Here is a 17,776-nt window from a genome sequence, read left to right on the forward strand (position 1 = left end):
TTAATCTGACATTTTAAGAAAAATTATCCTGTTTCCTTACATCACATAGCCAGAAATTAGACTTGTGAAACAAATTATCGCCTCCTCTTAATTGCTTTGCAATCTAAAATAGTAAAAAAAAAAAAAAAGAGAGAGAGAGAGAAATATCACTGTCTTACCTATCACATGAACTGGGTTTTATTTAAGTAGAATCCAGTGAAAATTTCCCTATTTTATAATATGCCTAATGAACAAAATCCATGTTTGCCTAAGAGATAAAGAAATTTGGCATTTAAAAAATATTATTCAGGCTACATACCTCCATCAGCTGACCATAAACAACGAATAAAACAACTGATATTCACAAAATATAAAAGGATTATACATAAATATATATTTCTTATTTTTTCTTAGAAGCAATCTGTAATTCTGGAATTGGGACAGTCTACTGATCTAACACATGGTATCTGTGTCATGTGATGTCATGGCCTCATTTGCAACCAGTGCTTCCCCGGAAGGACTATACGATTATGTCATCCCTGTGGAGTCTAGAATAATACAGTATTCTTGTATGGAAATGAGAGGACTTGAAGAGCTTATGCAAGAGCCACATGGGGCTTGAGAGCCTTTGAATAAGTACCATTACTCCCTAGGGATTCTGAGACTGTGGGGATATCCAGCCCTTGTATATTATTTTTTTAAGTGAGATCACGGAAAAGAGGCTAGAATCTCTTAATCCATCATAAGCAAAAAGCTCTGTAAAAGTTTTATTTGTTAACAATTGTCTGGGCAAAGTAAGTATCATATCTTCTAAATACTGTATCATCTGGTGAGAAGGGTATCAGCTCTGGCAGCTCCTACTCTGCACCTCTAGAACCCAGATTGTGTCCATGGCTGCCCCGGTAGTGGGAATTATAAGTTCATTTTCTCTTCCATACCTGCTCTCTCCCCTCATTTCTATACATTCGATGAAGCCCTGGAATCAAGGGATTATGAGTTCTCCAAGTTTCTAGGCCCTCCTTGGACAACAGGGTCTCCCCAAAACTCAAGCAGATTTTTGTCCCTGAGTCCAGAAGGATGTGGACAATGAATTTTAACACAGGTCTGGCCAACACACAATGAACCTTAGGAAGTCTGTTTCATCAATGGCTGAGCTACTTAGGAACAAGAAAATCAAACAGTTTCCAAAAATTGAAAGAACCATGATCCCTCCAACTGAGAAATAATGTCGACTGACTAGACTTCATCGTGATTCGTATCCATCTGCCAAGTGTTGGAACCAGCTGTCCAGAGCAAGGCGGGCGGGCTGTGTGTGCAAGGTACCGGCCTCTTCCAGGGATGCTGGTCTTCCCAGAGCCAGAGTTAGCCCCTGCAGCCATAATGGCAGGAAGCCACAGTGCTGGGATGACAGCTGCAGTAACATAAAGTGTCTGATTGCACTCCGGGAAGAACAGTGCTTCCTTGTTCTTAACGACACCAGATGGCACAGCCCAAACAGGGACACTCAGGATGCTGGGTTTGAACATGTGATGACCTTATGAGGAAAACTGGGAGAAGAGAGAAGATTGAGAGTGCTTGGGGGAATCTGGAGAGAGCCTGCCTGGTGGAACAAGGGGGAAAAGTGGATTTTCCCAACTGTGGAGATGAGATTTCTAACCCAAGTTTTCTTTAGTTTTGGAGCTCTTTCAATTCTTCCACATGGTTCATTTGTTTATTAATATGAATTTGGAAGCAATTAAAATATGTATTAGTGTGAGGGGTAGTGAACAACAATGACAAAACACACACAGACAGGCAGGAATTGTACATACATCTTTAACAAAACTGGGAAATTCTTAAGGTAAAAATATTGTAGAATAAGAGATGAATTTTCGAAGAGAAAGCTCCAGGTCTGTGCCACAAAAATCTAGTACCCAGAAATATTATTCAGTGAAATATGTAGTTTCTTTTTTTCTCTCTCTTTTAAACTATCTGGTTCCTCCTTCTGCCCCAGAGCATATTATCAGATTTTTTTAAAGGAACACACACACACACACACACAAATAAAACACTGTTTTCCAGTATTTGGGCACATGGGGATTTTAAAACCTGCCTGAGAGTTAATCCACTCTATACCAGACGGTTTCACGATTAACTTTGTATTCCCCTTTTAAACCTATTAGTGAATTAAAGGACAGTGTAAATGATCATTGCTTATCAAAGTTCAATGGGAAACATTCACTCACCCAACCTCTCTCCACCATGACACATATGTGAAATGACAGTGCTCCAAAAACCCTAAGGTAGTCCTCCTGTGCGTTCCATTTGGCAGTGCTTGTTACTAGATTAAAGATTTGAAATGGGATACTAAAAAAATGTCATATTTTAATATCTGGTGGATAAAGTGCCCAATAACACTGTTTCCTTTATAGTAACATTTTCATGGCGGGTGCTTGATGGATGTGTGCAGGGAGAATTGACCCTTATCTCATTATCATACCTCCTATATTGCCTACAATAAACATTATTATAAATGGGGAGAGTTTTGCAGCAACACATTAGTAGCAGTGAAAATGTTAACAAGCTACTCTCAGTGAATGGAGACTTTTTTTTGTCTTCCTTGGCTTCTTTTTGGCCAAATTCTAATTTGGAATATTGTGGAGAGAAAAAGAAGAAAAGTCAGATCTGGGGAATAATCTTGACTTGGAAGGTAATCTTCTGTCATAATATGTTATGAAAGCACACACATGGATGGTTTCATAATTATAGCATTCAGAGCTATAAATGTCAGACTGAAGATTGCAAATCCACTTTCATTATAACCACTTGTTTTCAGTCACTGATAACATTTGAAAAATTGTCCTTGGAACTAAAATTCTTACAATCTAACAAAAAAAAGGAAGGTATGAGCAGTTGATGTGTCAAAATGGGAGTAAAGGAGTGGAAGAAGTTGAGGAGTGAATGTTTATTAATAATATCTTCACTGAATAGGAGCATTTACTCCCTATGATTCCACCTGCAAACTTCCAGTGTAGGCTGGGGCCATTCAGTGACAGCATCAAGCCCACCTTCTGAAAAATTCATGAACGCAGTCTGCTATCAAGAAGACAGGTGTAATTTTCTTCTGAATTGTTTGTTGTTTAAGCAGTATATATGTATCAGATAAGTTTTAACCTTCCACTCCATTTTCTCAATAGTCAATTAAATAGTAAAAGTCAAATCATTACAAGCCCGAATTAAAAAAATATTCTAAACTTTCACAGCAATACATGTAGTCATTTGAGATAAAACTTTTAATTTTAATATTTTAGTCCTCTGTCTTGAAAAATTCAAAGAGTGATTATTAGAATGTGACACACATTTTGATAATCAGCATATGCATGAATGAAAAATGGCTTTCAGAGGCATTGGAAAAGGTGTAAAATTTAAGGAGATAAAGATGTAAAATGTAAAGTGCTGGAAAGTAATTCACATAGAGTTTCCTTGCGTTTATAAAAGCTTCTTTGCAATTTCTTTGAATATTTTTTCAAATCTTCCTAGTATATCTTTGTGTGGAAAAAGTGGCAAAACATATTACAATTTTGTTGAGAAGATACAATGTAATCATTAGATAGTCAATGCAACTTGAACCAAACTCCACTGTCTTCAGGTAAAATTAGAAATGGAATTAAATTTGCTTCTAAACACTGAAATAGAAAACTTGGGTTGGGAGATTTGGCAAATACTGGTCTGTAGAATTTTTTTGTATAAATTGATTGTTTTAGGCAAAAAGCTTATTCCTTCAATGAAATTTTTGAAATGTCTGTTCTATCCATTCCAGTTTGAAAGGGTAGACAACAGATGTTTCCTCTGATTTTTATATTTCTCAATTGATATTAGACTATTTAAGACTAATATATCTTAGTCCATTCAGGCTGGTATAATAAAATACCACAGACTGGGGTTTATAAACAACAGAAATTTATTTCTCACAGTCCCGGAGGTAGGTTGAAAGTTCAAGATCAGGGTGCCAACATGGTTAGATTCTTGTGAAGGCCCTCTTCTGGGTTGCAGACTGCTGAGTTCCTGCTGTGTCCTCACACAGCTGAAGGGGTAAGGGATCTCTCTGGGACCTCTTTTATAAGGCCACTAATCCTATTTGTGAGGACTCCACATTCATGAACTAATCACCCCCCGAAGGCCCCACCTAATACCATCACCTTGGGCATTAGGTTCTTAACAAATGAATTTTGAGGGGATGCAAATATGTAATCTATAGCAACTAATGTGCATTCCTACATTTAATATATCTGTGAATCTTTAATAATGGAAATTCTTTTTACCATATACAGAAGATTATTTTTTGCATACCTATTTTGTATCAAGAAAGTTCACATGCATCATTTTATTTAGAGCTTTCAACATCTTGGTAGAAAACACATTCAACACAGCCATCTCAAAATCTTTCACTTTCAAGTACTAACCCAGACTCCACTCAACTCCTATTTCACACTCTCATGACCATTTCCTCAACATAATCATCATCTGGAAACATTCTTTCTCTGAAATATTAAATGCTATATATTCCATTCTTTCTCCAGAATTTTTTATCTTTCAATCCCTTATTATCACTGCACATCTTCTGCCTAAAGAAGATCTTCAGTCCTTCAACTTTCTTTTCTCTCTTAGTCTATCAATATTTCTCATTTGGCTTCCATTCATCTTCAAACTAGAATCTGTACTGCATCCGCAGAACCATTTTCCTGCCAGGATACTTAACGCCCTTGCTTCCGTGATTCCTCACTGGTCCTGCAGTCAGGACCTAGAACCTAGAATTCAGCTACCCACCTTCCCACTCCTACAGCTGAACTGCAGAATGTCATAGTACAAAATTTTATGATCTGTCAAGTTGTCACTAGCAATATGGGATCCATGGTCCTGATTGGGTCCTCTTCTGCTTTGAATTCTTCAGACTTCATGCTGGACAGTCTCACTTCCCTTTTCCCAGAGGAAATAGTCCAAACATCCATATTTCTCCATCACCAAATTTTTCCATCACTGCTGTCCCAAGTCTTCTTCCCTATGGCTTAGCACTTGCTCTTGTCTTTGGTAGCATTAAGAAAATGTAAGCTATTACAGATAAGTTCTTTCAAATACAAAACTACAAAGTCTTATCCACACAATAGCAGGCATACTTCTTTTCTATGAGACTCAGAGAAAAAGAAGTCTGTCCTATAACTCAAAGGTGATTCCTTACTGTGTGGGGCCAAATGTCACCTTCATGGTCTCTTGTTGGCCTTGTTTTATCACCTTTTCACTTATGTAATTTCAATCCCTATTCCTTTTTCTCCGTTAGTATTAGCTCTTTTTCCCTCAGTGTATAAGCAGGGAAGTATTTCTATCATTTCTATTAATTTCTGATTTTTAAATCAAGCTCTTTGAGTACTTCTCATTTACTTTTTCAACACACATTCGTCTTGCACTCATGAATATCTGTCATTCCAGTGACAGGCCTCATAATGAAATCATCAATGACAGGCCAAAATTAGTGGCTATTTCCCATTCTTTCTCTTAGTTAACTACCTGGGACTTTAACTACTCCTTCTTATTCAAAGTTTGTTCCTCCCTCTAAGTTTTGAAACCGGCCAATTCTGACTCCCTGTTTTCTTCTATGATTACTACTTCAAATGTTATCACCCTTAGAATCTTCTTCTTATGCCTATACATTCAAAGTGTCTCCAGGATTCTGTACTGGACTCTCCTGACTATATCATATTAAAAGTAATCTCCTTTATTAGTATAGTTTTTAATTTCCACTAATATTCTGTGATCATCAAGTATATACCTTAAAATAAGAGCTGAGCTCCAGGCTTTTTCACCTAAATTCTCATAGAAACTTCAAGAGTTTTTGAAGTTTCAAGAGTTTTTTTTCCAAATGGCAAAATTCACTAAGGAGTAACTGAACTCTTTGCATTCTCCCCCTCTAATAAATATTATCAATAAATCAATATATGCTTTTCCTTTTCAATTCCTTATTTATCTAGATTGAGGGCACAAGAGAACTTCCAGTGAGAAGTAGCCTTGGATTCTTCACTTGTGTTCCCGACTGCAAATTAATTATTAAATAAGTAATCTCTTAATATCTATTAAATGTCTCATGTATTTGATAATCAACTGCTACTTCTTCATTTTAGGCTTCAACATCTCTCACCTTAACTATTGAAATAACATCATACCTTATGTCTTGTCTTTGCACCCTTTCTCCTAATTCATTCTCCACATGACCAAGAGAGTTGAAATGTCTTAGTTCGTTAAAAGAAAAGGCACTTTAATGAGTGAATAGAGTAAAAAAAATAACTTTAAACAATGCAAAAGAACATATAATGAAAAGCTTAAATCTCCCTCCTGCTTTACTCCAGGCTCACACTTCCAGAATAATATTTTTTAACAATTTTTAAACAATTTTGGTTTTATTCTTCTTCTGATTATCACTGTAAATGTAAATAAAATGTACATATCTTCCTATTGATTTAGTGTTTTAAGACATACACATTAGCTCTCCACTTGTATAAATGAGAGAAGTAGAAAAATTATACTACTTACCAATTTTTTCCCACTTTCAACTCCTGATTTTTGTTATTTTTAATTCTTCTAAGTGTTGTCTCTAAATATGTAAGTAATATGCTTATACTTTAATTTATTGATTCATTAACTTAGTTTTAGTTACATCAACTTGTGAGTCTTGGCTTAAAGTCCCTGCTACCAGTCATAAGAAAATTGGCCTCTGCTCTTCTCTCCACTTTGGTTTTTCCTTGTATTTTCTCACCTCAGTCACCTTTATTTTAAATATTCTCAGAGCTATTCTGATTTGATTTCTTTTCTATGACTACCATCCATTATTTTATGCTTTTTTCTCTTGGTTCTTTCTAAAATAATGGATAGTAAACAGCATGTAATGCATTATCAATACACTACCTCAAGTAGTATTTTGACACAAAATGAAGTAAATCTAGTCCTATGACCCTAAAATTGTGCTACTTGAAAAGAATATTTTAGCATCAGGCTCCAATGTGTTCTTTTTAAGCCTACCCCACCCATTATTCAAAATCATGTCCTATTTTGTTTCATAATGCTGGAATCATGTACAGATTTTTGTTTTTGTCCAAGTTTTAAACTGCCTTTCTTCTCGTTACTAAAATCTTCCAGATTATACTGTTTGTATAACTAAACATATTTTCTTCTTGAAGACATTGTTCATGGACTCCTCTGGCTTCCTGTTATAACTGGTATCCAATGCAGTCTATGTGTGTAATATAGTTGACTCACTGGTATTTCTTTTCTTCACACTTCAGGGTTATTTCTATTGTTTCTTGAATATAGAATCTTTTTCTCTTTGATTTTTGTTGTTGCTATTGGTATTTTGACACAGTTTTTCCTCAAGAGCATTTTTTTAAAGGAAGTGCAAAACATAAAACTCTGGGTACTTTCTTATATAAAATTATTTGATGTCACACTTGATTAATTGATTTGTGTCTTAGACCAGGTTTTCCAGAAAACAGAGCCCATGCATCAAGATGAGGTAAGGAGGAATGGAAAGCAAATCCACATGCATCATAACTCACAGCAAAGACTTTGTATGTGCATCAAACTATGACTCAAAACAGATCATTGGAAGAAAGACGGGGGACAATTTTATCTTCAGGCACTTCCTCCTATCTCCTTTCTTTCATTAGTCAGTTTGCCCTGACAGAAGACAGCTCACCTGCATTGCTGGGTTCCATCACCTAGGTCCTTAGGGAGCTGCTGAAGAAAGCAGATCTCTTATTCAAGTCTGAAAGTGATGGGCTGGCCAAAACACTATGCATGCTTAGCTAATCTGTCCCAGGTTTATATTACTGTGGGCATGCATATTGTCTGCCACAGCTCCAATGGCTACAATGGTTCTAAAGAATCTAAGGAGACCCATGCAATGAACCTGACACAGTTGGGAATAGAATTCTAGATTTAGAGACTTCTCCCTTAGAAATTTAATATTTTATTTTGCTGTCATCTTACAATCACAATCACTAATGAAAAGCTTGGTGTCAACCTCATTTTGATTCTCTGGAAGTTTTTGGGTTTCTGCATTGTACTCGGAGGTCTCAGGGTATCATCAAGATGATCAAAGCACATATTCTTTCTGCTTACCATGCTTGGTGTAGTGATTTTTATCAATCTATCTATACCTTTTATTTGTTCGGAATTTTTTTTCTAATATTACTATGATCATTTCTCCTCCTATTTTTCTTCTTTTCTCATTTAATATATCCTATTAGTGTATTTTGGATTTTGTGATTTTATTCAAAATGTCTCTTTACATTTTGTTCATATTCCATCTCTTTATCATTTTGATGTGTATTAGCAATGAATTATTCTACCTATTTTTGAGATTATTAATCTAGTTTCAACTTGACTAATTAGTGAGCCATTTTATTATTTTAAAACTATTTTGCTAATTTTTCAAATATCTTTCATTTTCTGTGACTCATATGTTGTTTTTTTTTTTTTTAATTTATTTATTTATTTATATTTATTTTTGGCTGTGTTGGGTCTTCGTTTCTGTGCGAGGGCTTTCTCCAGTTGCGGCAAGCGGGAGCCACTCTTCATCGCGGTGCGCGACATATGTTGTTTTTTATTAGGTTATTTTTATTGCATGAAAGTAATATTCTCTTAAACATCTCATTAGAATTGTGTTTTAATGTTTCTCTTGTTTCTTATTTTTTCTAATTTCTTCTGGTGTGAGCTGTCTTCTTTGTTCAGTTGGTCTTCTCTTTCTTGCTATTTTTTTCTCAATTAGTGGAGTATCCATAGTTAACAGTTCATCTTATCCAAAAGTCTTTGGACTAGTTTAAATAGCTAGTATATAATTCTTTTAAATCATTTTTCTTCCTTAAAAACAAACAAACAAACAAACAAACAGAAGTTTTTTTTTTTTTTCTTTTCTGTGGGAGAGTTCACACTGGGCTCCGAGCAAGTAGATGGGGTCTTGTAGCCAGAGAATTTTCCCTTCAGGAGTCACGGTCAAGGATTAGCCACCCATATTTGGATCACCTCACAAATGCCAAATTAAACAAGACTTTCATTTGGAGATGGGGTATTTAAGTATTACTCTCTTGGGCGCTGGTACCTCTGATGTTTCCCTATTGGGTCCATGGTAAAGATTCAAGACAAGTTATAACGGGCTTCTTTAATTCAGTCCAAATACCCCATCATAGGCTTCCCCAAGGCTATCATTTAACTTTGTTTTAAAATCATTTTTTCAAGGCTTTAGTTTGGAGCAAAGAGAGGAGCAGAACCAGCTATTCTGTGACAAGTTCTTTCATAAACTTATAATGACCCTGCCCCACTACCACCCTTCTTTCTCTACCTACATGATCTCATCTGCTCTCTGCCCATCAGAAATTAATTAAATTCCCCTCCTACTATTATCTTTTTTTCTTGTTTTTAGTACTGTTATGATTTCATCACTTTTTGTTTATACTTGCAGTATCATTTAGTGAGGTTTTAGGAGGAAAGGAAGTCCATTTATCTGCTCAGTGTGTTATATTGAATTGAAAATGAAGTTAGCTTTCATAAAAATTTACAAAACCGATTAGATTATTTTTCCCTAAAATTGGAGGGCACAATAGGGGTAATCTCCTCCTTACTTATTCTCTAACCTCATTTCCTCCATTTTCCTTCCCACTTGATTCACCAGGCTCCTTATCAAGTCAGCCTTTGTAGAACTAGATGGATAATCTCATTCAACTATCTAGTGCTTTGGCACTCAGAAAATTCTAGGAATGCCAGAAAAAACAATCCAAAGGCAAAGATTTGTATAATGCTCTGTGTCTATTGCTAACTCTGAATTAAAAGCAGCTGAGAGTAGACCACAGTGGGCACAAGGAGATGGTACATTGCTCAGGATTCCTCCCTTATGGTTGTTTAAGTATCTTGCATTTTAGGGAAATCCACCTTAACATGAATTTCAAATGCTTTGCACACTAAAGGTCCATCTAATTTCAGGGTGGAAGAGTCCATAAAGACATTCATTCAATTCCTCACTCTGCATGTTGAGAATTTAGATCCAAATAGTTTAAATTACTTTTTCAAGGTCACATGCTTTAAAAGAAGAACTAACAACACACTCATTGAAAATACTGATATGCGTTATGCTTTTTGTTGTTGTTTGCTCTTGTGGAGTCCAATTATGCTGAAGAGTCAAAGCAATTCTGGAACATGAGAACAGATTTTTCTTGGGAGCATTTGGGAGAGGTACTAACTATTTTTAAAAATAAGTTTTGGCCTACTTATGACTCAGGATAACTAAACATGGTTTATTGAAACCTCTACATAGAGGTATATCATCAAAACCAAAATTTTGAGATGCAAGGGGTCTTCACTTTTGCAACAAGAATGTCTTCACCTTGAAAATTTCCATGGAAGACATTATTTAACTATAGAAACTTGCTGGAAGATATGTTCACCTAGTTGTGTAATAGATTTACTCTTTTCCCTTTTACAGTGTTCCTTGTTACATAGGCTTCTTTACTAATCAAAAATTTTATGCATTTTGCTAAAAAATCTTAATTGGTAAATACTGATGAAAATTCATTTGATTTTCATTAGTCTACCATGATTATGTTATGCTATGTTATTGGTATGCATTAAATATGAATGTATTTTAAATTATGTGTTGAATTATACTGATTTATTTATTTTAGATGATTGATGAGCTTTTATTTAATCATTTCCAGCAGAAAAGTTGCTAGGAATAAAAGTTACAGACAGAAGTGCTTCAAGAATACACAGATGGATTCGGGACTGTCAGGTTATATGTATATCCAGCTTACATAGTCCTGAAAGCTTTAGCATGGCTCTACTTTTTATACTAAAGAGATAAAGTTTAATGCAGGTCTTTATTTTTCACCATGACAGGACTATTGTGCTATTTTTATGTTTGAACATATGAGTCTGTTCACAAACAGGAAAAGCTACAAGCCATCTAAAAAAAGGCTAGCATTTCAAAGATTAGATGAAAATCAACTATTGTTTAAAAGAAGATAAAGTGTACAGGGTATGCATCAGCTGATAATATCATTATTTATTCAATCAGGCAAAAAATTAAGTGTGCAGAGAAGAATAGAAATGAAACTCCCAAAGTCTGTAGTCTGGTAACAAGGAGGTTTATCTGTTGTGTGCTGATGCATTGAATGTAAAGTTTAGAAAATCATTTTTCTTCTGTGTTCTCATCAGACATATTCCATCTGCCCTCTGCCTGTCACCTCTTTCTTCTGTTTAAATGAGGGAGCTGTCCCTTCTCCCACATCATTGCCAACCTTTCTGTGGACATTGCTTATTATCCCCTCCTGCATCTGGGAGGAACTGGCCACATTTATCTTCTTCTCCTTCTCCTGTATTTTATATTTTTCCTCTCTCTGATTGTTCCCCACATTATATCAACATGCCCAAATCCCTCTTATCATACATATACAGCTACCTCCCAAACTTGAGTCTAATTTCTCATTTACCATTCACTCTTCAATATCCTGCAATCTAACCATATCTGCCAATACTCCATTGAGACTTTTAAGGCCAGCATTGGCCTCTGTCATCTTACACTCAGCTATGATCCTCTATCCTTACCTATTTGGCCTTTTGGTGGCATGTGAGGCTATAGAGCACTTCCCCTTTTTTCAATCATACCCTACTCTTACTTTCTCTGACACCATTCTCTCCTGTCTTCCTACTTCTCTGGCCATTCCTTCTCAATTGCCCTCCTTGGCCTCTTTCCTGCTTTCCCACTCAATGTCAGTGTTACCTGGATTGAGCCCTCCACTTCCTGCACTTCTCAATCTTTATATTTGCTTTGAGCATTCCTCCATCTGAAGGAAGAGCTTTCAGAGAAAGGGGAAGAGCCCAGCCACTGGCAGTTGCCCAGATATTCATGCGATTTCATATTTCTGTGTCTTTGCATGTACTCCTACTTCTTTCTGGAAACAACCTGTATCTTCTTTAGGTCATAACCTTTTACTCCTCTTTCCAAATTCAGTTCCAGTATTTAAGCTGGGAACCTTCTGGATTTTTGTGAGATGGTTTAGATGTCCCTACCCTGTGTTCTCAGAGAACTCATGATTTCCTCTTTCCTCCCAATGCAGTAAGTTACTCCTATGTTTCTTTACAATGTTGTCAGTTCCTGGAGGACAGGAGTCAACCAGTACTAACATGTATCCTTTAGTATAGTGCTTGGCACATAGTAGGTTCTCAGTTAAATGTCTGAATGGAAAAAAATGAACTTTTCATATTACCTTTTTTGTAAATTGATGTATGATTGATTTACAACGTTGTGTTTATTTCTGATGTACAGCAAAGTCATTCAGTTTTATACATATATATACATACATATACATATTTATTCTTTTTCATATTCTTTTCCATTGTGGTTTACTATAAGATATTGAGTAGAGTTCCCTGTGCTATACAGTAGAGTAGGTCCTTGTTGTCTATGTATTTTATATATAGTAGTGTGTATTTGTTAATCCCAAATTCCCAATTCATCCCTTCCCCACTTTCCCCTTTGGTAACCATAAGTTTGTTTTCTATGTCTGTGAGTCTGTTTCTGTTTTGTAAATAAGTTCATTTGTATCATATTTTAGATTCCACATATAAGTGATATCATATGACATTTCTTCACTTGCAAATACTCTTTTTTTTAAACATCTTTATTGGAGTATAATTGCTTTACAATATGTGTTAGTTTCTGCTTTATAACAAAGTGAATCAGGTATACATATACATATATCCCCATATCTCCTCCCTCTTGCGTCTCCCTCCCACTTTCCCTATCCCACCCCTCTAGGTGGTCACAAAGCACCGAGCTTATCTCCCTGTGCTATGTGGCTGCTTCCCACTAGCTATCTATTTCACATTATTAATTTTTTTAAATTAATTTATTTTATTTATTTATTTTTGGCTGTGTTGGGTCTTCATTGCTGTGCACACAGGCTTTCTCTAGTTGTGGCAAGTGGGGGTTACTCTTCATTGCAATGCACGGGCTTCTCAGTGCGGTGGCTTCTCTTATTGCAGAGCATGGGTTCTAGGCACATGGGCTTCAGTAGTTGCAGCACGTGGGCTCAGTAGTTGTGGCTCATGGGCTCTAGAGCACAGGCTCAGTCGTTGTGGCCCACAGGCTCTAGAGTTCAGGCTCAGTAGTTGTGGCGTACATGGGCTTAGTTGCTCCGTGGCATGTGGGATCTTTCTGGACCAGGGCTCGAACCCGTGTCCCCTGTATTGGCAGGCAGATTCTTAACTGCGCCACCAGGGAAGCCCCGCAAATACTCTTTAACATCGATATTGAAGAACAAGGAAAAAAATACTTCTCTAGTTAGGCTTTTCTGCAAATCTTCATTAAACTCATTAAATTATGTCATTCACCTCACATTACAGTAGGTGTGCACATTTAACATGCCTATTTTAAAATCCAATCAACATACTTTCTCTTCCTTTGTAGCCTTGAAATTACATTTTACAATCTTGTTTGCACAGATGTTCTTGCTTAAAATCAGTTTGATTTGTACATAAAACTACTGTGCCCATGATGAATTTGCATTTTGTTTTATTTTTACCACTGGAGAGACTCGGTTTTATATATAAGCTCAAGGAGGTTGAGAAACTCTGTGGAGATATATTTCTGTGTTCCATGTGTCAATCTGCATTAAATCTCTGTAAAGATGTCTTTTCTTGAGGAATTGATCGTAGCAACCCAATTCCGGAATTCAGTTGAGAAAATCTGAACTCAGCAATTCTTTTACTGAAATACCAATATACAATAGAGTTATGTGAAAATTAACCTAGCCTCCAGAGTTTAGTTTGCAATTGCTATTATTTTCACCAGGATCCCGTTGTCTGTCTAAGCAAAGGACTTCCTAGGGTGACAGGCCTCTCTGAAATACCAAAGCACAAAAACATATTCAGGCAATAAAATGCTCTAACAGTAGACCACACTGGCTCCAGTCTACTTTCCACTGTCTTTAACTGTATCTCTGCCATAGTCATCAGACAGCTAATTGCAAATACTGTGCTGTCTTAACAAAACACAAGAGTCTAGAGTCATGTAGTTCATGTGCTAAGAAGCAAAGCAATTCACAGATTCATTGACTTTAAAGCCATGAATATCCCTCACACCTCTGTGCAGCAGAAACAGAGGAATAGTCACAAGGAAATTCTTAAGAATTCTGATTTCAGTATGATCTATAGAGTGTAATAAATGTTAGCCTGACTATGTCTCCTGGTAAGTAGATGGATACAATAATTTCATTTGTACAAAATTATTTCCATAAAATTGTTTTGTACCTTATGGCTGCTAAGAACGTACTTCACTTTATCATATTTGGTTCAAACTACCTTATCTGTGGCAAAGCTACCGACCACTATTCTACTCATTCATTTTACTCTGAAATTTTGAAGGAAGGTTTTAACAGATCTTCCCCAAGTCGAGCTTTTGTTGTTACACAAGCTTCCCAAATGTTATTTTCACCTGCTGTTTGCTTCTAGGATTTCCTCAGCCCCTACCCCTGTCCCATCCTTGTCCACCAGCCAAATATTATATTTGTCAATGAAATTAGCAATACAGAACTCTGAATCAAAACCTGGAGAACTTCTAGGAGTAATATTCTTATATTTAAGTTGTTGACTTAAATGGAAAATTACTTTTTACTTTGGCTACAAGAAGCTCTTTTTCATTTTTTTTTTAATCTTTCATACAATTGAAATAGTCTGTATTATCCAAATCTCTTTTCTCTTACTACTAGATCACTAGATCACCAGCTCCCTGGTTACCTCTTAAGGCTACCCTCATCAGCCCATCACCAACATTTCCCTCTCTATTGAATATCTAAAAAACCGGATGTATGTTTACTGCATTTGCTCTCCCTAGAATCTTAAAATTTGTGTATAAAGGCTTGTATTGGTTATACACAATAATAGTTCTGCTCAGTTAATTTTATCGGAGATTTTTAATAGCATAAGTCAAGTACTTGAATAAGATGATTCATCAAATACCCCGTGAGATTATGGATGGAAGAACACGCACTGTTCTGTGTTTGTGCCCTGTACACTTGGTTCTTGTCTTTTGTGTATATTTTTCATCTTGCTTTTGTGTTTTTGACCTATGTGTTCACACCTAACTTTCTGCCCTCATGAGTAGTGCTTAAAGGAGTGGCTAGCCTTATCCCAAACAGCATTTATGACATATTGTCACTGACATGCCAGCATCTACATTACACATTGGAAGTCACTGGTTCTATTAATAAACGCAAATGTCACTTTAAAAATAATAAACTGCATTTCTAAAGGTGCTTGTAAACAAACACCTAGTAATACCATTTAAAATGCAGCATGATTTTAAGATTTCTTTTAATGCGTTTGATTAATTTATGCTTAATACTCAGGACACTGCAGTTTTACATTTTATTTATTTATTTTTGACATTTTTATTGGAGTATAATTGCTTTACAATGTTGTGTTAGTTTCTGCTGTAAAACAAAGTGAATCAGCTGTACATATACATATATCCCCATATCTCCTCCCTCTTGCATGTCCCTCTCACTTTCCTTATCCCAGCCCTCTAGGTGGTCACAAAGCACCGAGCTGATCTTCCTTTGTTATGTGGCTGCTTCCCATTAGCTACCTATTTTACATTTGGTAGTGCATATATGTCCATGCCACTCTCTCACTTTGTCCCAGCTTACCCTTCCCACTCTCCGTGTCCTCAAGTCCATTCTCTACGTCTGCATCTTTATTCTTGTCCTGCCCTTAGGTTCTTCAGGACCATTTTTTTTTTAGATTCCATATATATGTGCTAGCATACAGTATTTGTTTTTCTCTTACTGACTTACTTCACTCTGTATGACAGACTCTAGGTCTATCCAACTCACTACAAATAACTCAATTTCGTTTCTTTGTATGGCTGAGTAATATTCCATTGTATATATGTGCCACATCTTCTTTATCCATTCATCTGTCGATGGACACTTAAGTTGCTTTCATGTCCTGCCTATTGTAAATAGAGCTGCAATGAACATTGTGGTACATTACTCTTTTTGAATTATGGATTTCTCAGGTGTATATTGTCAGTAGAGGGATTGGCTGGATCATATGGTAGGTCTATTTTTAGTTTTTTAAGGAACCTCCATACTGTTTTCCATAGTGGCTGTATCAATTTACATTCCCACCAACAAAGCAAGAGGGTTCCCTTTTCTCCACACCCTCTTCAGCATTTACTGTTTGTAGACTTTTTGATGATGGCCATTCTGACCGGTGTGAAGTGATACCTCATTATAGTTTTGATTTGCATTTCTCTAATGATTAGTGATGTTGAGCATCCTTTCATGTATTTGTTGGCAATCTGTATATCTTCTTTGGAGAAATGTCTATTTAGATCTTCTGCCCAGTTTTGGATTGGGTTCTTTGTGTTTTTGATATTGAGCTGCTTATATATTTTGGAGATTAATCCTTTGACAGTTGCTTCATTTGCAAATATTTTCTCCCATTCTGAGGATTGTCTTTTCGTCTTCTCAATGGTTTCCTTTGCTGCCTGAAAGATTTATGTTTCATTAGGTCCCTTTTTTTTATTTTTGTTTTTATTTCCCTTTATGTAGGAGGTAGGTCAAAAAGGATCTTGCTGTGATTTATGTCATAGAGTGTTCTGCCTATGTTTTCCTCTAAGAGTTTTATAGTGCCTGGCCTTACATTTAGGTCTTTAATCCATTTTGAGTTTATTTTTGTGTATGGTGTTAGGGAGTGTTCTAATTTCATTCTTTTACATGTAGCTGTCCAGTTTTCCCAGCACCACTTATTGAAGAGGCTGTCTTTTCTCCATTGTATATTCTTGGCTCCTTTATCAAAGATAAGGTAACCATATGTCCGTGGGTTTATCTCTGGGCTTCCCATCCTGTTCCATTGATCTATATTTCTGTTTTTGTGCCAGTACAATACTGTCATGATTACTGTAGCTTTGTAGTATAGTCTGAAGTCTGGGAGCCTGATTCCTCCAGCTCCGTTTTTCTTTCTCAAGAGTGCTTCGGTTATTCGTGGCCTTTTGTGTTTCCATACAAATTGTGAAACTTTTTTTTCCAGTTCTGTGAAAAATTCCATTGGTAGTTTGATAGGGATTGCATTGAATCTGTAGATTGCTTTGGGTAGTAGAGTCATTTTCACAATGTAGATTCTTCCAATCCAAGAACATCTTATAACTCTCCATCTGTTTGCATCATCTTTAATTTCTTTCATCAGTGTCTTATAGTTTTCTGCATAAAGGTCTTTTGTCTCCTTAGATAGGTTTATACCTAGGTATTTTATTCTTTTTGTTGCAATGGTAAATGGGAGTGTTTCCTTAATTTCTCTTTCAGATTTTTCATCATTAGTGTATAGGAATGCAAGAGATATCTGTGCATTAATTTTATATCCTGCTACTTTACCAAATTCATTGATAAGCTCTAGTAGTTTTCTGGTAGCATCTTTAGGATTCTCTATGTATAGTATCATGTCATCTGTAAACACTGACAGCTTTACTTCTTCTTTTCTAATTTGGATTCCTTTTATTTCTCTTTCTTCCCTGATTGCTGTAGCTAAAACTTCCAAAACTATGTTGAATAATAACAGTGAGAGTGGACAACCTTGTCTTGTTCCTCATCTTAGTGGAAATGGTTTCAGTTTTTCACCATTGAGAACAATGTTGACTGTGGGTTTGTCATATATAGCCTTTATTATGTTGAGGTAAGTTCCCTCTATGCCTACTTTCTGGAGGGTTTTTATCATAAAT

The sequence above is a fragment of the Balaenoptera musculus genome, chromosome 12 (genome assembly GCF_009873245.2).
Source record: "Balaenoptera musculus isolate JJ_BM4_2016_0621 chromosome 12, mBalMus1.pri.v3, whole genome shotgun sequence".
Taxonomy (NCBI): Eukaryota; Metazoa; Chordata; class Mammalia; order Artiodactyla; family Balaenopteridae; genus Balaenoptera; species Balaenoptera musculus.